The 22,427-nt window shown below is 44.4% G+C and overlaps 1 protein-coding gene across 4 annotated transcripts in view; it reads right to left on the bottom strand.

Annotated features, from left to right (window-relative positions):
• LOC6585851 overlaps positions 1-22,427 on the bottom strand; it is a 172,558-nt gene that overhangs the window by 139,993 nt on the left and 10,138 nt on the right. The gene's annotated exons all lie outside the window — the stretch shown is intronic.

Raw genomic sequence — 22,427 nt, 5'->3', positions numbered from 1 at the left:
TCGTACCTCACCGTAGCCTGCCGGGACTGCGCAATCTGGTCACGAGCGTTATGCGCTATGGCCAGATTGCGGGGTCTCCGGTTTGGGTACGCGTTGAGAGGAGGAGTGCTGTGTGTGTCGTGATGAGAAAAGTGGCCACTCAGGGGGTTCGGTGCAGCGGAGTCGCGCCGAAGACTCTGAGCGTTATATGCCGGAGTCTGACGTGAGAAGCCGCGGGCACCCAAATCTCACCGTAGCCTGGCGAGAGTTGCACAACCCGGCTCTGAGCGTCATATGCCAGAGCCGGATTGGCAATGATGGTCAGTGTGGCTACCCTCGTGAGTAGTTGGTTTGCTGTGTCGTCGATTGTGGGTGTTGCCACCTCGGGGCTCGGTGCAGCGGAATCGCGCCGAAGGCTCGGAGCGTTATATTCCGGAGTCTGACGTGAGAAGCCGCGTGCACCCAAACCTCACAGTAGCCTGGCGAAAGTTGCACAGCCCGGCTCTGAGCGTTCTATGCCAGAGCCGGATTGGCAATGATGGTCAGTATGGCTACCCTCGTGAGTAGGTGGTTTGCTGTGTCGTCGATTGTGGGTGTTGCCACCTCGGGGCTCGGTGCAGCGGAATCGCGCCGAAGGCTCTGAGCGTTATATGCCGGAGTCTGACGTGAGAAGCCGCGTGCACCCAAACCTCACCGTAGCCTGGCGAAAGTTGCACAGCCCGGCTCTGAGCGTTCTATGCCAGAGCCGGATTGGCAATGATGGTCAGTGTGGCTACCCTCGTGAGTAGGTGGTTTACTGTGTCGTCGATTGTGGGTGCTGCCACCTCTGGGCTCGGAGCAGCGGAGTCACGCCGAGGGCCTCCGAGCGTTATACGCTGGAATCCCAAGGCGCGAAACTGCTGAACACGGAGCGCCTCACCACAGCCCGACGGGCGCCGCACGACCCGACCCTGAGTGTTGTACGCCAGGGCTGAGACCGGGGCGGCGACCCGTGTGGCGGTGGACGAGATCGAGGTGGTGGCGCGTAGTCTCATGGGGAAGATTTCCTGTCGGATTATAGGTGGAAGACAGTGGAATCAGACTGAAGACTCTGAGCGTCATATGCCAGAGCCCGACGTGAGAAACCACTGGCTTCCAGGTACCGTACCGCTGCCCAGTGGGGGGCTGGTGTGGCATAGTTACCCCGCTTCTGAGCGTTATACGCTAGAGCGGGACTGTATTCGCCTCCGTTCTCAGTTTTTACGTTATCAAGTTGTCGAGCGTCTTTTGTTAACTAATTTCAAGTTTTCTCGCGCCCCAACCGCGGGTAGTTCAGCTATTGTGGCTCACTATCCGCCCTCAACTCTCCAGTCTGGGCAGATTACAAATATTCTTGTAAATGACTCTGGGGAAAACTGAGAGTTGTACCCCGGCCGTAGTAATAACTTCTTTACAAGTGGCGCCCGAGCAGGGACTCGGGATTGTTGAGCGAGGATTCTTTCTGGGATTAAAGCCCCGTTGGGAAGAACCCCATAAGGAACCAGAAAATTTCGGGAAAAAAAAAGGGCAAGGCAACAGGTGAATCGTGAAATCGCGACAACCTAGAATCGGAAAAAAAAAAAAAAAAAAAAAAAAATAGATAAGAATGGCCGCTGCGACGGCAAAATGGCGACCATGAGACACTCAAAATTCATAAGACAGCACAGGAGAAAATAGCACGTGACGGCACCGTTAGGGACAGACAGACGACGGACAGAGAGACAGAGAAAGAGAGAGAGACGGGACAGAATAGCCGAACCGGACGCACAACTCCTCGGCACCGAAGACACGAGGTCGACGATGGGTATAAAAGAAGCGAGCGCAACCTAACTGGGGACACTCGCCTACCAGCCATCGACGTGCACACACCTCAGCGGAGAAATTCACCAAGGAGATTTAGCGCAGGACATCGACGGAATTATATTCAAGAATTCACCTTCGTGGGATATTCAAGGAATTTACGGTATTCATTGTCGTGGAAGTATCGTCGAGAAATTAACCGGATTCAACGTCGTGGAAACCTCATCGTGGATCTCCAAGAATTCACCATCGTGGGATACTCAAGGAATCAACTGGAATCATCGTGGGATATTCAAGAATTTCACCATCGTGGAATAATCAAGGAATCAATTGGAATCATCGCGGGATATTCAAGAAATTAATCGGAACCATCGCCGTGAAAGTATCGTCGCGGGATATTGGAGAGACTAATCGGAATCATCGTCGTAAAAGTATCGTCGTGGGATATTCAAGAAATTAATCGGGATCATCTTCGTAGAAGTATCGTCGTGGGATATTCAAGAAATTAATCGGATCATCGTCGTAAAAGTATCGTCGAGGGATATTCAAGAAAGTAATCGGGATCATCGTCGTAGAAGTATCGTCGTGGGATATTCAAGAAATTAATCGGAATCATCGTCGTAGAAGTATCGTCGGGGGATATTCAAGGAATTATTATCGCCGTGGGATATTCAATAAATTAACGGGAATCACCGTCGTGGTACAGCCGAAGTATTCACACCGTTGGTAATAGGCTACCGTCGTTGGACATTCACCATCATCGTAAAGCACCTATCGTCGAGGGAACCATTAAAACTATCGTCAAGGACCATCATCCAAAGCCACTGGGGAATTTCGTCGTTGAAATCAAAGCAAATAACAACACGCAATGACGGGCAATACGGGCTGGGTCAGTTATAGGCGAAAGGCGGAGTTGGAAGCCATTCTCATCGAACTGGGACTGGAACCACATGGTCTCGTGGACGAGCTGCGGCGGCGACTAACCGCATATATCAATAGGGATGATCTCAGTGAGGAGGTGCAACAGAGGCTGGATTACTGGGCCGAGAGTTACGGCAACCGGCCATCCCCGGACTCGCGACCACCCAGCCCCAGCCCCCCAAAAGGCAGGCAAAAGTCGAGCCAGACCGGTTGAGTGGGCCTACACAGCTCCTCATTCCGCCCTTGGAAAACCCTCGGACAAGACTCACCAGCGAACACCATAGGCCCAATCAGAGGAGATGACCCGCCAACCCGGCAGATAGTGCAGCCACGGAAATGGGGGGTGACATTTAATGGCCGCACCGACCCGTTACGTTTCATCGAGCAACTGGAGGAGCGGGCAGTAGGCTACCAAGTGGATGTCAGCTATTTGCCGCGAGCGATGCCAGAGTTATTGACTGAACGGGCCGAGGATTGGTTGAGGGGAAGCGGACTCCAAGGTGCGACATGGGAAAGTTTTAAAAGCGAATTTCTGCAATTCTTTCTCCCGCCGCGGTATTTCAAACGCCTTGGAGACGAAATACGGGCCCGTATGCAGCGCGTAGGCGAATCGTTTCAGGACTACCTCATTGCCTTACGAGTAATGATGCAGAGGGCCGGACTGACGGACGCCGAACAATTGGAGCGAGCATACGACAACATGTTGCCCACGTATCAACTGTATATGAAGCGCGATGAATGCCGAACAATAACAGAACTGACACGACTGGCCGTTACCTACGAAGAGTTACGAGAGTTGGAAGGGCAAAGAGAATCGGCCAGGAATCGGCAACCCGCAACTATCGCGCCACGTGGACATGTTAATCCTTTCCGGAACACCCCGAATCACACCGCCGCGACTCCGAAGGACAACGCGATAAATCGATCGGTGACACACGGGGACGGGGTACCAATAGATGTACGAAGAGCGTGTCATCGATGCGGAGAAATAGGCCATTTTTCTAGGGAATGCCGCAGAGCCCAGGTATTATTCTGTTGGGACTGTGGCCAGAGAGGAATCATGACGCGGGATTGCTGCCGAAGAGCCACACCGGGAAACGAATCCCGTCTCCGTCCATCAGAGGATGTGGCAGAGACGAGCAAGCCCGCTCCCCAGAACCGGAAGAACTAATTCAAATACAAAAGGGTCGAATCGTCGCGACAGTGGTGGTGAATGGGCACCGGCTGGATGGCACCATCGACACAGGGGCGACGAGGAGTTTCGTCGGGGCGGATACGGCAAGGAGGTTGGAATTGGTGGAGGCAGCCGGGGGTGCTTGTACCCGAGTAGCTTTAGCAGATGGGACGTCCCGCGAAGTCGACCGTATCGTTAGAGCTGACATAAGGCTGGGAACTCGGGGAGCCACGATCTCGGTACTCGTCTTGCCGATGCTAGTGGACGAACTAATCCTAGGAATGGACTTTATGGCGGCTATGCAGACCACTATCCAGTGCGGGGAACATCGCACGATTATTAGAGAAGGGACTCAGGCGACGACGCCGGCGATCCACCGTGGAGTCTCTCTTCGGCCCACATCGATGGGGAATCAACGTGACGGTACTCCGACAACCCAAGTCACCCAGGCTGAACGGAATGAGGAACCCGAGGGCGATGGCCAAGCGGCAAGCGTCCCGATGGCGAGGAAGAGGGAAGTCTATCAACCAAGTCCAGAGAACTCCCCCACAGGCCAGGAAGCGGAAAACCCAGTCGTGAATAATCCAGATGTGGTAGCATTTTTGACGGAAGAGCTCGATCGATTCTATGACCTCCAAGGGACCACTCACATCGCGGAGCATAGGATAACTATGAAAGATGATCGACCCATCAAACAACGCTACTATCCGAAGAATCCAGCCATGCAAAAGATCATCAACGAACAAATAGATGAGCTGCTGGCACAGGATTGTATCGAACCTTCACGGAGTCCCCACAGTGCGCCGATAGTATTGGTACGAAAAAAGAACAACAAATGGCGTATGTGCGTGGACTATAGACAACTAAACGAGCGGTCCATTCCCGATGCGTATCCACTCCCCAGGATGACGCATATCCTGGAAAAACTACGGCACGCTAAGTATATATCGACGCTGGATCTAAAGGGGGTTACATTCCGCTCCGGCCACCTTCCAACGCGCTTTGGACAGTATCATCGGGCCCGAAATGGAACCATACGCATTCGCCTACCTGGATGACATCGTGGTGGTAGCCGCGACTCTGGAGGAGCACATGCGAGTCTTGCGGGAAGTATTCCGCCGCCTCCGCGAAGCCAACCTTAGGCTCAACCACTGACCAGAGAACACATAGACTAGACATGTAGTACAAAGTTTTTCAACACCGAAAAATCTGTCTCCTAGGGCCTATCAATTTCGTATTTGCTCGGCTCTTCACTTTTTAGGTTCGGGCTACGAAAATATGCGAAAGTACAATCATTCCGCTTCATGCGCTCGACCGAGATGGTCAAATGTTAAATAAAAGATTCCTCTATGCTCAATTTTTGTTCTTGCTCTCTCGCTCTCTCTGCTCTCTGCTCTCTCAATATGTATATGTATGTATGCATGTGAGCACAAGCAGCAGCTCACGAAAATTGAAATTTCTTCGCGTTAGACTGCCGTTTCTTCCCTTACGTGAAGTGTATTCCGAACGCTTCAAGCCATTTGCCATGCGTTTTCGTTATTTTTTATGGGAAGGGTATGAAAGCGTTGGTGCGCATAATGAAAATGTTTTCGCGATTAGCATGCTTACACACTCTCGCTTGCTACATGTACTATGAGCATTTGTATGCCTGTGTGCGAAGCTCTTGCCGCCTGTAGCAATTTTACAGTCCAGCATTTGCATTTGGTCGATCTTGTGAAGTCCTCACATACATATGTATGTATGTATGTATATACATTTGATTGTGTGTACGCATGGGACATGAACATTGGCGTGTGCCTACCTCAACTTGGAATTGGTTGAACGATTTAGGGTTTTAATTGAAGATGCGCGCTTCTATTTAAGTACCTTTTATTATCTATTAACAATTTATAAAAACAATTGTTTTAAATAGGAATCTGTTTAATATTATTTCACTAATTTAATAAATATAACAAGTAAGAAAGCTCTAGTTGAGACTACTCGACTACGAGATCCCCTGAACCCTTGGAGTAATAGCTATTTCAATAATTTTTCGCGTCTTTCAGCTTACACAAGAAACACGCACGCACGCACACGCACACACAGGCATACATACACATACACACACATACATACACACATACACACACACACACACACATACACAAACAATTACATATATATACACACACAAGCATAAACACGCATGGGCGGCAGTGAGCGCTTACTATGAGAACTTAATTGCTTAATAACTTTTTTGTGGACGTACGATCTTCATGAAACTTTCAGATTATGATACTGACATGGATATGCATGTAATTGCCAAAGCACAAGTCTCTAGTATTTGAAATACGCTTTTTACAAAAGTGAGGGTGAGGGGGTGAATTTTAGGGTGGGGGGTAAATTTTAAGAAAAACCGAAATTGTATAAATTGCATATAGGCATACATTAAAAATTTGGAGACTCTAGCAATAAAGGTGTAGAAGATATAATTTTATAACTGGTTTTCGATAAGGTTTTTTATCGATAAAAAATATCGAGATGAGTTATCGATTTTTAATGATAAACTTGATATGCGCGCTGTAATTACGAACATTTTAAACAAAATTTGAAGTCTCTAGCTCTTATATCTTCTGAAATCGACGCGTTCATACATACGGACAGACGGACAGACGGACGGACGGACAGACGGACAGACAGACGGACAGGGCCAAATCAACTCAGCTCGTCGCCCTGATCAAGAATATATATACTTTGTGGGGTCTGCCACGCCTCCTTCTGCCTGTTACATACATTTCAACAAAACCATTATACCCTGATTTCCCATTGAAAATGGGTTCAGGGTATAAAAATAGAAAACATTAAATTTAATATAAAGAAATCAATAAAAACAAGGATAATTTAATAAAATTAACAAGATAATTCAATAAATTTATAATTCAATAACATTAACAAGATAAATTAATAATAAATTTAGAAATATAAATTTCTATGTGTGTTTGCACGCACAAGCCAGTTGCGTTCAAAAATTATGATTTCTTGGCGACGATGGGTTCGTCGTCATTTCTTCCATTGCCAGACTGTTGAGAGTTTACAATGATAATGTCAGATTTTAAGATTATTGTTATTATTTGTACTGTGCATAATGAGTATCTGTTTTTCATGAACAATGTAATTCATGTCACACTCCAACAGAAATTGAACCCTTAGATGATGATTTAGAAATAGAATTGTCATTAGATACAACCATTGCCAATATTCAAAATGATTTTAATGAAAATGCAATGCGATATTTTGCTGGGTATCTTCTACACAAACTGTTGCAAAACACTGATTGCGAAGTTTGTACAAATCTTCTAAAATCATCAGACGAAATGCAGTGTTCTTCTGAGTATTTGATACTCAATAAAAATTTTCATTATATAAATAGATATCTTAAATTGAAGGCCCCTTCTGACCATTTTTACAATTTGATAAAGCTGCATTTCGAATCATTTAGAAAAATTTTCGAAAAGAAACCATACATCGCTCGCATTAAAGAGAAAATTGTTCTGTACTGCATGCACGCTACAGAAAAATCATCTTTAGATAATGAATGGTTTTCTCCCACCCACCCTTGTTTTGAGCATAGAAAATCTATTCTTAATCAGTTTGTCTTAATTCTTATTAGGAAGAATTGTAAATGGCAAACTGAAAAATTGTTGGTAAAACCAGCATAAGTAAAAGGAAATTAAAAATAATACATCAATAGGGAATTTTACTTTATATTAATTTTGGCACAATTCTCAACAGTAGAAAACAGTGAAGTGATAATAAAAGGTCGGTTAGCATTCCCCTTTTCAGATTTAATTCGAAATCGCTCGCACAATTAAAAGCCCTTGGCAGGCATTCGCCAATTTTCACGTATTATGAACATACATACATACATACATATGTATGCATGCACATACATAATATACATACATACGTACTTAAATTTTTCACAGGAGGCATGACTAGAGATTCGCACATATGTACATACATATGTAATTGGATGTGTATGCATGTAAGTAAAAACATACTCATTATGCACAGTACAAATAATAACAATAATCTTAAAATCTGACATTATCATTGTAAACTCTCAACAGTATGGCAATGGAGGAAATGACGACGAACCCATCGTCGCCAAGAAATCATAATTTGTGAACGCAACTGGCTTGTGCGTGCAAACACACATAGAAATTTATATTTCTAAATTTATTATTAATTTATCTTGTTAATGTTATTGAATTATAAATTTATTGAATTATCTTGTTAATTTTATTAAATTATCCTTGTTTTTATTGATTTCTTTATATTAAATTTAATGTTTTCTATTTTTATATTTATTAAATTAGTGAAATAATATTAAACAGATTCCTATTTAAAACAATTGTTTTTATAAATTGTTAATTGAAAATAAAAGGTACTTAAATAGAAGCGCGCATCTTCAATTAAAACCCTAAATCGTTCAACCAATTCCAAGTTGAGGTAGGCACATGCCAATGTTCATGTTCCATGCGTACACACAATCAAATGTATATACATACATACATACATATGTATGTGAGGACTTCACAAGATCGACCAAATGCAAATGCTGGACTGTAAAATTGCTACAGGCGGCAAGAGCTTCGCACACAGGCATACAAATGCTCATAGTACATGTAGCAAGCGAGAGTGTGTATGCATGCTAATCGCGAAAACATTTTCATTATGCGCACCAACGCTTTCATACCCTTCCCATAAAAAATAACGAAAACGCATGGCAAATGGCTTGAAGCGTTCGGAATACACTTCACGTAAGGGAAGAAACGGCAGTCTAACGCGAAGAAATTTCAATTTTCGTGAGCTGCTGCTTGTGCTCACATGCATACATACATATACATATTGATAGAGCAGAGAGCAGAGAGAGCGAGAGAGCAAGAACAAAAATTGAACATAGAGGAATCTTTTATTTAACATTTGACCATCTCGGTCGAGCGCATGAAGCGGAATGATTGTACTTTCGCATATTTTCGTAGCCCGAACCTAAAAAGTGAAGAGCCGAGCAAATACGAAATTGATAGGCCCTAGGAGACAGATTTTTCGGTGTTGAAAAACTTTGTACTACATGTCTAGTCTATGTGTTCTCTGGTCAGTGGCTCAACCCAGACAAATGCGCATTCTTCAGGAAAAGTATTACCTATCTGGGCCACGTAATCAGTGACCGGGGAATCCACACCGATCCAGATAAAATCATAGCTGTGCAGAATTTGAAGCCACCCACCACCGTGAAGGAGCTTCGACAGTGCGTCGAACTAGCATCGTGGTACCGGCGGTTCGTCCCAATCTTCGCCGATGTGGTACAGCCAATGACCGCACTCCTGAAGAAGGGCCGCAAGTGGGAATGGGGCACCCCGCAACAAGCAGCGTTCGAGGATTTGAAACGGAAATTGACAGAAGCACCAGTATTGGCATGTCCGGATTTCAACAAGCGGTTCACCCTACAAACAGACGCTAGCGATCATGGTTTGGGAGCCGTGTTGTCACAAGAGGAGGATGGACAGGAAAGGGTGGTGGCATATGCCAGTCGACGACTAGCCCCACCAGAAGTAAACTACACCACCACTGAGAAGGAAGGTCTCGCTATCGTCTGGGCCATTCGGAAACTGCGTTGTTACCTGGAGGGATACGAATTCACAGTAGTAACAGATCATCTGGCACTGAAGTGGTTGAATTCAATCGAGAACCCGTCGGGCAGGATAGCCAGGTGGGCTCTGGAGCTACAACAGTACCGCTTTGAAGTATGCTATCGCCGAGGGAAACAGAACGTCGTGGCCGACGCCTTGTCTCGGCAACCGGTTGTGACGCTTAGCCTCACCAAGGAGGAGACCCCCCACTGCCAATGGTGGACACGGATGATGGCCCAGGTCAGGAGCAATCCCAACCAGTATCCCGATTACATCATAGCGAACGACCAACTATATCGCCGGACACAAGGGCGACCACCCGAAGAAGAGTATGTACCTTGGAAGCTTTGTGTTCCGCGGGAGGCTCGTGCTAGAGTCCTCCAAGAATGTCACGACCAACCAACGGCGGGTCACCTGGGGATAAGGAAAACAGCATCGAGAGTAGCGCAGCGCTACTACTGGCCCGGCTACTTCCGAGATGTGGCCATCCACGTTCGACGCTGCCCGACGTGTCAACAATATAAAGTCAGTCAACGACAGGCAGCGGGCAAGATGCTGACCCGCCAGGTAATAGAGCCATTCCACACATTATGCGCAGATTTCGTGGGACCCCTTCCGCGCTCGAAAGACGGACATACGATGCTGCTAGTTTTGTTTGACCACTTCAGCAAATGGGTTGAGCTTGTTCCATTGCGCAGAGCAACCTCTGCCACATTGGAACAAGCCCTGCGGGAAAGAATTATGAGCCACTTCGGAGTCCCGAAGATCTTGGTATGCGACAACGGGACACAGTTCACCAGTAAAGCTTTCAAGGATTACACGAGGCGGGCAGGTATCGAGTTACAACATACCGCACCATACAGCCCGAACCAGAACCCAACGGAGCGTGCAAACAGGACAGTCAAAACCATGATCGCCCAATACCTAGGGAAACGTCAAAACGAATGGGATACCCTGTTACCCGAGTTCAGCCTGGCTGTCAACTCTAGCGTCTCGGACACGACGGGATACAGCCCGGCCTTCCTGGTACAGGGGCGGGAGCCAAGGTTACCAGGAGCCTTGTATGAGGAAGTCACCCCAGGAACAGGCAGAGCGACCCCCACAGCAGAGGAACGGGCAAAACAGCTACAAGAAGTATTCAAGATCGCCCAGACAAATGCCAGTAACGCCTCCGCAGAGCAAGGTCGACATTACAACATGCGGAGACGGGACTGGCGTCCCACCCTGGGATCGCTAGTGATGGTACGCACTCACTTCCTCAGTAAGGCAGGCGAAGGATTCGCTGCTAAGTTAGGCCCACGGTATGATGGGCCGTACAAGGTCGTCAGCTTTGTATCCACGAACATCGTAAAATTACAACGGCCAGGCACAAGACAGCGGAGGACGGCCAGCGTAGCCGATCTAAAGGAGTTCCACGAAGTCCCCGGCGACGAGGAGAGTCAAGATACGAACGCCAGGATAGCTTAAGGGGTGGGAAAACACTTATCTTGTATTAATTCTAAGTCACGCGAGCTAGGTATAAGGCACTATAGGCAGACATTAGGCAAAGCGCAGGCATTAGGTAGCAGTTTCCCCTTGGTCCTACTAATATTACGAGTAAAACACTCCACAGCACAACTGAGCGGCAGCCTCGACGTACGCGCTGGAGAGACGGTAACCGCTGGGCGGCCCAATTGGCATAGGAGGAGGAGGCGGAAGCTGCCGCCGAACGACAGAGGGAGGCGGCCCACAAGGCGGAGAGGAGAAGGCAACAGTTGGCGGCGCACCTTACGCAACAGTGGGTCAGCCACCAGAATCGGCACTACCTAGTGGTGACCGCAGAACGTCAGAGAGCCCGTCGCGAGGCTCAGCAAGCGCGGGCAGCAGCTTTTGGGCCCGGTGTCCGGCTAGCAGGGGAAGAGCGGGTGGACCACATCCCGCATTACCGACGCCCGTCGGACGTGGCGTTGCTTGAAGAGGTGTACCTGGCCGTGTTATTGGACCGGGCACTGCCGGAGTCATCCAAGGTCACGCCCAACACCAACGCCTCAGCCATTACCTTCCACGAAGCCGACACCACTGAAACCATCACCACATCCCAGGCCCCCACCACAACCCCTATCGAAGTCACCTCCGACAACCCCGCCGAAGCCAGCAGAGACACTAACCCCACCACTATCCCCACCGAAGCCAGCAGAACCATAACTCTACCCACACCCACACCCGCGGTCTCAGCCTCGTCCAGTTCGTGCACCCCACCTCCATTTCAAGGCGTGACTCCTACATGGACCCTGTCCGACGACAGCGGCTGGGACGATGAGGCGGAAACAGAGCGCCGGCAGAGCTCCCCTGAGGAGAACGACGAGGACCAGCGAGCCACCCCACTCCGCCTACCGCAAACCTTGCTAGACGACCCGGGCAGCCGGGTGGGGGAGGACTACCATGTCCATCGACGGCGGCGAGAGAAGACAGAGCAGCACCCACCACCGGAGGAAAACACCCCCTCGGCAACAAAGAGGGGGGGGGTGATGAATCACATTTTTCCCCAACCCCGACCCCGAGAAAACTGTTCCCTTCATCCTCTTTCCACCCCGATCTCAATAAAATAGCAAAGATTAAGAAAATATGTTTATTTGGAGCAAGGAGTTTACATAGTAACGGCCGCAGAGAAAAAAAAAAAACGACAAAACGGACGCGGACAGAATACGATTTTGGAAATCTAACGGCATCTCTCTCGCCGTCGCTGTCGCATTGACAATTAAGAGCGAAAGCGTCGCCTAAACCAATGCAACGCTCTCTCTAAGCGCATAGATGCGGCGACGCCGCCGCCGACAGAAGCGAAGGCTTTGAATAGCAAAGAACAAAGAGCGCCGAGCGAGATCAAGAGCAAAAAGCTCGGCTGAAACATAACGACTACCAACGCAATGCTCTCTCTCAGCGCATAGATGCAGCGACGCCGCCGCCGACAGAAGCAAAGGCTTTGAATAAGCAAAGAACAAAGAGCGCCGAGCGAGATCAAGAGCAAAAAGCGCGGCTGCAACATAACGACTACCAATGCAATGCTCTCTCTCAGCGCATAGATGCAGCGACGCCGCCGCCGACAGAAGCGAAAGCTCTAAGCAGCAAGGCTTAGCGCTAATTGCCGAAAATTAATGCGATCACTTATCTTTTGACCCTTGGAGCTGACGGACGTATACGGACAAGAAAAAAATAACTAGATCATGGACAGTGACGCGGACAGGGCTCGCCGGTAAGCCGACGGGTATTACACTCTCGTGTGTTATTTTTTTTTATGTGTGCGCTGTTCTTTTCTTGTTGAATAATTTTACAAAGTGCCTTATAGTGGGGGACAATGGTGAGCTAGCGAAATTAGAGTTAAGTTTTTTTGTTTAATGAAGAAAAAAAAAAAAAAAATTTTAATAAATCGCGAAACCGAAAACAATAGCCAAATTCGTGTATGGATTGAAGTGATTAATTAGTGGACTTTTGTGAAAACGAGTCGTCGCGTTTGGGAGGCCGTGGCCGACGGCGGTTGCAAGAAGGACTTTGAGCGTTATATGCCAAAGACTGGAATGTGAGCCGCCGGCTCACTGCCTTCCCTGACTCGGTGACTCGTACCCCACCGTAGCCTGCCGGGACTGCACAATCTGGTCACGAGCGTTATGCGCTATAGCCAGATTGCGGTGGTCTCCGGTTTGGGTACGCGTTGAGAGGAGGAGTGCTGTGTGTGTCGTGATGAGAAAAGTGGCCAATCAGGGGGTTCGGTGCAGCGGAGTCGCGCCGAAGACTCTGAGCGTTATATGCCGGAGTCTGACGTGAGAAGCCGCGTGCACCCAAATCTCACCGTAGCCTGGCGAGAGTTGCACAACCCGGCTCTGAGCGTCATATGCCAGAGCCGGATTGGCAATGATGGTCAGTGTGGCTACCCTTGTGAGTAGTTGGTTTGCTGTGTCGTCGATTGTGGGTGTTGCCACCTCGGGGCTCGGTGCAGCGGAGTCGCGCCGAAGGCTCGGAGCGTTATATGCCGGAGTCTGACGTGAGAAGCCGCGTGCACCCAAACCTCACAGTAGCCTGGCGAAAGTTGCACAGCCCGGCTCTGAGCGTTCTATGCCAGAGCCGGATTGGCAATGATGGTCAGTGTGGCTACCCTCGTGAGTAGGTGGTTTGCTGTGTCGTCGATTGTGGGTGTTGCCACCTCGGGGCTCGGTGCAGCGGAATCGCGCCGAAGGCTCTGAGCGTTATATGCCGGAGTCTGACGTGAGAAGCCGCGTGCACCCAAACCTCACAGTAGCCTGGCGAAAGTTGCACAGCCCGGCTCTGAGCGTTCTATGCCAGAGCCGGATTGGCAATGATGGTCAGTGTGGCTACCCTCGTGAGTAGGTGGTTTGCTGTGTCGTCGATTGTGGGTGTTGCCACCTCGGGGCTCGGTGCAGCGAAATCGCGCCGAAGGCTCTGAGCGTTATATGCCGGAGTCTGACGTGAGAAGCCGCGTGCACCCAAACCTCACAGTAGCCTGGCGAAAGTTGCACAGCCCGGCTCAGAGCGTTCTATGCCAGAGCCGGATTGGCAATGATGGTCAGTGTGGCTACCCTCGTGAGTAGGTGGTTTGCTGTGTCGTCGATTGTGGGTGTTGCCACCTCTGATCTCGGAGCAGCGGAGTCACGCCGAGGGCCCCGAGCGTTTTACGCTGGAATCCCAAGGCGTGAAACTGCTGAACACGGAGCGCCTCACCACAGCCCGACGGGAGCCGCACGACCCGACCCTGAGTGTTGTACGCCAGGGCTGGACCGGGGCGGCGACCCCTGTGGCGGTGGACGAGATCGAGGTGGTGGCGCGTTGTACCCCGGCCGTAGTTATAACTTCTTTACAACGTATTACTAAAACAATAATACAACATATTATTGTACAAAATTCACTTAGTTAAATAGATTTCACCTTTTCTTTCAATATGCATAATAATTTATGCCACTTAGCCACGATTTAATATTAAAATTTCATTTTTATGTAACAGACCACTTTTTAGCTGCGTTCATTGCGCACGCCACGTGTTTTTTTTTTTTTTTGTCTCTCTTTTTGATGCTAATTGTAGTGCGTGCGAATGCAAAAATGAGTTTACAGTGAAATTAATTGTTCTTTTAAGAAAAAAAAAAATTCATAGAGTTGCAAACTTAAAAAAAAAAATGTTTATTTTAGGCCTATGAAATCGTCCACAGTGCAGTGTAGCGGCTGGAAATTCAAAAACATTGCAAAGACAAATCAATCGCAACGAGATACACGCACATATACACGCGTGTATAAGGCTGGAATGCTTATTGCTATGCGTGCAGTCTTACATATATATACTTATTTACATATATACATATTTATGTATTTGCGTATATGTAGAAGAAACAGAAAAGTACTAAGTGCCATTCATTCAAACTCGCACCTTTGCAATAAAATATCTATTTTATAAAAACGAAATATGTATGAATGAAAAAAAAAAAAAAAAACAAGTAAGAAAGCTCTAGTCGAGACTGCTCGACTACGAGATCCCCTGAACCCTTGGAGTAATAGCTATTTCAATATTTTTTTCGCGTCTTTCAGCTTACACAAGAAACACGCACACACACACACCCACGCACGCACGCACGCACACACAGGCATACATACACACATACATACAAACATACACACACACACACATACACAAACAATTACATACATATACACACACAAGCATAAACACGCATGGGCGGCAGTGAGCGCTTACTATGAGAACTTAATTGCTTAATAACTTTTTTGTGGACGTACGATCTTCATGAAACTTTCAGATTATGATTATGACATGGATATGCATGTAATTGCCAAAGCACAAGTCTCTAGTATTTGAAATACGCTTTTTACAAAAGTGAGGGTGAGGGGGTGAATTTAAGGGTGGGGGGTAAATTTTAACAAAAACCGAAATTGTATAAATTGCATATAGGCATACATTAAAATTTTGGAGACTCTAGCAATAAAGGTGTAGAAGATATAATTTTATAACTGGTTTTCGATAAGGTTTTTTATCGATAAAAAAGATCGGGATGAGTTATCGATTTTTAATGATAAACTTGATATGCGCGCTGTAATTACGAACATTTTAAAAAAAAATTTGAAGTCTCTAGCTCTTATATCTTCTGAAATCGACGCGTTCATACATACGGACAGACGGACGGACGGACAGACGGACAGACAGACGGACAGGGCCAAATCAACTCAGCTCGTCACCCTGATCATGAATATATATACTTTGTGGGGTCTGCCACGCCTCCTTCTCCCTGTTACATACATTTCAACAAAACCATTATACCCTGATTTCCCATTGAAAATGGGTTCAGGGTATAAAAATCATCGAAGAGGTTTCGAACCTCCCCTGCTCTAACATAATTTGCGTCGCCCTTAGCACCCGCGCCACTGCTTTGCTTGATCAGCCAGTTTCTAAAATAGAATAGCTTAGTAAGAGAAAATCCAGAAATCAATCGAAATTCTAAGAATGTGTGAAAAGGCGCGCTTCTGTCTGTACGAATACAATAGACGATGAGTGTGCGCACATGTATAGGAAAATCGCGCTGATCTGCTACTAGCTTGAAGCAGGTATCCAATATATGGATATAAATCTATATATATAAAAGAGAGTTGTGTAAAAGTGCTCCTCCACTTATAACTCGAGATCTGCTGGATCAATATTCATGGTTTTTGATTTGTTGGATTTGTCTCCGCCACGAGTAGGATAGTAGATCTTAAAAATACTGAAAAAATTTGACGAATACTTGAAAAACGCGGTTTTTTCCCTAAAGATTCAAATTTCCATTGATACTCAGTAGGCTTGATAACAGTGACAGTTTTCGGTCCTGCTCTCATATTATACAATAATATAGAAGTAAATAAACAAATGTAGTCAGTCAGTCGAACCTGATTATTCATAAAAAAAGCACATTTGATAAAAAATAATACGCGTGCGTACAGAAGCTAAATATCTCGAAAGTTCAGGTATTTGTTTGTCTCAAACATAAATTTGTGTAAATTATTTATATTTGTATTTCTCGATTGTTTTATGTGTTTTTTTGCGAAGGCATATTCAGTGTTACTATTGATAAAAATGCCGCGTCCTAGAAGATCTTTCCCGGCGGACCCATAATGCAATTAGGCATCGGAATATCGCGAGTCAATTATCTGACGAAGAACGAGAAATCATTGTTTTCATTTTAATTTTATATACATTTCATTCTGTTTGCTTTTGGTACACAAAAAAGGTTATCACTCTTAATTTAATAGAGAGTAGCTATAAGAGTCGTAAACCTATAAGGGGTTCTAAAATAAAATTTTTACTGTATTTGTTTCAGGTGAGGAAACTGCCAAGAAGGTTAGTTCGATGAATTATTACGCATATCGTTTGATGATTCGTGAAAATTCTGACTATTATTATTTGTTCTTGCACCTGACCAAAAAACGAAGAATGTCGTTTACCACAAGGTGCTTGAATGAAAATCCGATTAATAAATTAATCAGAGTGTATCCCAACCTGAACAACATAGCTTTCAACAATTTTTTACTTTTTAGCTATCGATGATTTTCCAATTTTAATGGGATCATGCCCTGTTTTTTGTTGCGCACTAGACTTGAAAATTGCGCTAGATGTATACTCTGGTTGACAGCGTTTGGGCTGTGAATGAGTCTTCTGCAATCGGTATCGCTCGACTGCAACGTTCTTACTTGTTTGTATTTGGGTGTGAGTTTCGAACCTAAGCGCTTGTTTATTTTTACATAGACTATCTCCCCTTGCTCGTAAGTTTTGGTTACCCTGTCTTTCTCTATTGTAACTTAAATCTGATTTTTGTTTATCTAGTAATTTGTTGGATATTATTTTCCTATTCGCTTCTGTTTATTCTGGGTTGTCCTGAACTGTTGTGCCGAAAAATATCTCTATTGGTTTTCTATTAGTAACTGAATGGTAAGAGGTGTTATATTCTTGTACTGCTTTAATGAGTGTATCTGTAAAACTCATTTCTTTGTTATCTTTTCTTAGGCAAGTCATTATTTCCGACAGCGTGGAGTGAAATCTTTCTATCTGTCCATTGCTTGTTGAGCTATAAGGAGGGGTTATATAATCTTCGATACCTAGTTGATCTTGCATCAAAAATTTTATTGAGGCTGAATTTATTGCTCGTTCGTTAGAATTTCTCTTAACGGGATTTTTATATCTAAAAACGTATTTTGAGAATTTATCGATGCTTTTTGAAATGGTCTTATTTTCTGTAAACTTCATGTAAATATCTATGTGAATGATTTCGCCTGGAAATTTAGGAATTGGTGTTGATTGGATTGCGGGATTTGAAGGGTGTCTATCATATTTTGACTCTCTGCATGTTAAGCATGACTTTGTAATTTCTTTAACTTTTTTTGTGTAATTGTGGGAAAAATTTTTTTTCTAGAATTTGGGCTTTATTTTCTGATGCATTTCTATGTGCTCGTCTATTTTCTTGCGTTATAATTTTATTCTGTTCATCGATGCTTGAATGTCCTCAACTTTTTTTGGGTATATCGTAATTTATAATTAGAAAAGTAAAGTGGGTAGAATTCTTGTATTTTCCCCATGATATACTCTGGAGTGCATTAATCATTAATAAGCATTGGGTCAAGTCGTTTCATTAAAATATCGATTAGTTCTTCTTCAGTAAATTGGGGTTGAGTTACCGTGTGCCTATGGTATGTGGGGAAAGGAATTTCGAATTTATAATCAGGTATTTCGCCGATTACTATGAATAGCTGGTTCTTGAAAACGGTAATGGGTGTTTCTATTGTAGGTATCAGATTGTGTGACGAACATTCATCACTCATAACTGTGGTTTCGGAACTATTGATTTCCTTTATTGGGTTTCTTGATAATGCGTCTGCTACTACTTTAGTGGTTCCTGGCTTATATTTTAAGTCGTAATTGAACTCTTCTAAGTAACTCTTCCAACGTTTTAATTTTCCGTTGTAATTTTTATTACTTAGAGCAAATGTTATAGGTTGGAGGTCTGTGAATATAATAACTTTGGCAGTTCTATACAAGTAAATTCGAAGGTTTTGCAACGCCCAAACTATGGTTAGCATTTCCTTCTCATTTGTTGCGTAGTTCTCCTCCGTTTTTGACAATACTCGGGGGGTCTGCATTCTTTTTCAAGCACCGATTGCGTAATTCAAAGCATCGGTTGCTACATGGAATTCTTTAGAGAAGTTGGGGTATTTTAGAATTACGTCATTAGAACAAAGAGTATGTTTTATTTTGTTAAATGCTTCTATTGCTTTGCTGTCTAACTTTATCTTTACTTTATCTGATGCTTTTGCTAATATACGCCCATCTTCACCTCTGAGTTTAGTGGTAAGGGGTTTAGCTAATTTTGCATAATCTCTAATGAATCTGCGGTTGTAGCCGGAGAGGCTTAAATTCACACTTGTCCATTTGGACTTTCATATTAGCGTTAAGTAATGTCATGAAGACTTGCTTTAGGTGATGAGCATGTTCGTTTTCAGTTTTGCTGAAAACAACGATGTCATCAATATAGACATAACAGATTTTTCCAACATGATCCCTTAGAATATCATCAAAGGCTCTTTGCAATATTGAAGGGGAATTCTGGAGACCGAAAGGTAGTCTTGTAAATACGTACTTCCCTCCGTTAACAGAAAATGCTGTCTTTTCTATGTCTTTCCTTCAAGGGAATTTGGTGGAAACCACTTTTGAGGTCGAGGACCGTGAAGAATTTAATGTCCCCTAAGTGGGCTATGATGTCACCTATTTATGGCATGGGATATCGGTCGGAGATTGTGACCAAATTTAGTTTGCGGTAGTCAATCACTAGTCGGTATTTATTTTTTCCTGAGGTATCAGATTTTTTTGGTACGATCCATACTGGAGCGTTATATGCGTCAAGCATTTCTGATATCTGCTTTTCTACTTCTTGCTTTAGAGCAATAGGATATGGGTAATGCCTACTGTAAACCGGATTATCGGTATTGGTTCGAATCTCTCCTACTACTTTAGTTGTATAGGTTAATTTTTGTTCTGGGTCGGCGAATAATGGTTTGGCTTCTTGAACTAGTCTATCTATTATTCTTTTTTGGCTATCGGACATATGATTTATTTATTTATTTATTTTCCTAAAGCTATTGACAACAAGTAAGAAAGCTCTAGTCGAGACTGCTCGACTACGAGATCCCCTGAACCCTTGGAGTAATAGCTATTTCAATAATTTTTCGCGTCTTTCAGCTTACACAAGAAACACGCACACACACACACACACGCACGCACGCACGCACACACAGGCATACATACACACATACATACAAACATACACACACACACACATACACAAACAATTACATACATATACACACACAAGCAGTGAGCGCTTACTATGAGAACTTAATTGCTTAATAACTTTTTTGTGGACGTACGATCTACATGAAACTTTCAGATTATGATTATGACATGGATATGCATGTAATTGCCAAAGCACAAGTCTCTAGTATTTGAAATACGCTTTTTACAAAAGTGAGGGTGAGGGGGTGAATTTAAGGGTGGGGGGTAAATTTTAACAAAAACCGAAATTGTATAAATTGCATATAGGCATACATTAAAATTTTGGAGACTCTAGCAATAAAGGTGTAGAAGATATAATTTTATAACTGGTTTTCGATAAGGTTTTTTATCGATAAAAAGATCGGGATGAGTTATCGATTTTTAATGATAAACTTGATATGCGCGCTGTAATTACGAACATTTTAAAAAAATTTGAAGTCTCTAGCTCTTATATCTTCTGAAATCGACGCGTTCATACATACGGACAGACGGACAGACGGGACGGACGGACAGACGGACAGACGGACAGACAGACGGACAGGGCCAAATCAACTCAGCTCGTCGCCCTGATCAAGAATATATATACTTTGTGGGGTCTGCCACGCCTCCTTCTGCCTGTTACATACATTTCAACAAAACCATTATACCCTGATTTCCCATTGAAAATGGGTTCAGGGTATAAAAACGAGAGTCAATTTAAATTTAAACAAGTAAGAAAGCTCTAGTCGAGACTGCTCGACTACGAGATCCCCTGAACCCTTGGAGCAATAGATATTTCAATCATTTTTCGCAACTTTCAGCTTACACAAGTAATACGCACACACACACACACACGCACGTACGCACACACAGGCATATATACACACACACGCATACAGACACACTTACACACACACACGCATACATACACAAACGCATACACACACACACACATACACACACGCATACACAAACACATACACACACAAGCAACCACGCATAAACACGCATGGGCTGCAGTGTGCGCTTACTATGAGAAGTTAATTGTTTAATAACTTTTTTATGGACGTACGATCTTCATGAAACTTTCAGAATATGATTATAACACGAATATGCATGTAATTGCCACAAGTCTCTAGTACTTGAAATACGCTTTTTACAAAAGTGATGATGAAACCGAAATTGTATAAATTGCATATAAGCATACATTAAATTTAAATTTGGAGACCCTAGCAATAAATGTGTAGAAGATATAATTTTATAACTGGGTTTCGATAAGGTTTTTTATCGATAAAAAAAGATCGAGATGAGTTATCGATTTTTAATGATAAACTTGATATGCGCGCTGTAATTACGAACATTTTAAAAAAAATTTGAAGTCTCTAGCTCTTATATCTTCTGAAATCGACGCGTTCATACATACGGACAGACGGACAGACGGACAGACAGACGGACAGGGCCAAATCAACTCAGCTCGTCACCCTGATCATGAATATATATACTTTGTGGGGTCTGCCACGCCTCCTTCTCCCTGTTACATACATTTCAACAAAACCATTATACCCTGATTTCCCATTGAAAATGGGTTCAGGGTATAACAAGTAAGAAAGCTCTAGTCAAGACTGCTCGACTACGAGATCCCCTGAACCCTTGGAGCAATAGATATTTCAATAATTTTTCGCGTCTTTCAGCTTACACAAGAAACACGCACACACACACACACACACAGGCACGTACGCACACACAGGCATACATACACACACACACGCATACACACACAAACGCATACACACACACACATACACAAACACATACACACACAAGCACCCATGCATAAACACGCATGGGCTGCAGTGTGCGCTTACTATGAGAACTTAATTGTTTAATAAATTTTTTTATGGACGTACGATCTTCATGAATTATGATTATAACAAGAATATGCATGTAATTGCCAAAGCACAAGTCTCTAGTATTTGAAATACGCTTTTTACAAAAGTGTGGGTGAGGGGGTGAATTTAGAGGTGGGGGGTTAATTTTAACAAAAAACGATATTGTATAAATTGCATGTTAGCATACATTAAAAATTTGGAGACTAGCAATAAAGGTGTAGAAGATATAATTTTATAACAGGTTTTTTTATCGATAAAAAAAGATCGGGATGAGTTATCGATTTTTAATGATAAACTTGATATCCGCGCTGTAATTACGGACAATTAAAAAAAATTTGAAGTCTCTAGCTCTTATATCTTCTGAAATCGACGCGTTCATACATACGGACAGACGGACAGACAGACGGACAGGGCCAAATCAACTCAGCTCGTCGCCCTGATCAAGAATATATATACTTTGTGGGGTCTGCCACGCCTCCTTCTCCCTGTTACATACATTTCAACAAAACCATTATACCCTGATTTCCCATTGAAAATGGGTTCAGGGTATAAAAACAAGAACGTTGCAGTCGGGCGATACCGATTGCAGAAGACTCATTCACAGCCCAAACGCTGTCAACCAGAGTATATAGTGCAATTTTCAAGTCTAG

Source organism: Drosophila mojavensis, unplaced genomic scaffold (genome assembly GCF_018153725.1).
Source record: "Drosophila mojavensis isolate 15081-1352.22 unplaced genomic scaffold, ASM1815372v1 contig_72, whole genome shotgun sequence".
NCBI classification, from domain to species: domain Eukaryota; kingdom Metazoa; phylum Arthropoda; class Insecta; order Diptera; family Drosophilidae; genus Drosophila; species Drosophila mojavensis.
The sequence above is the reverse complement of the archived record's forward strand: the minus strand, read 5'-3'. Positions and strand labels throughout refer to the sequence as shown.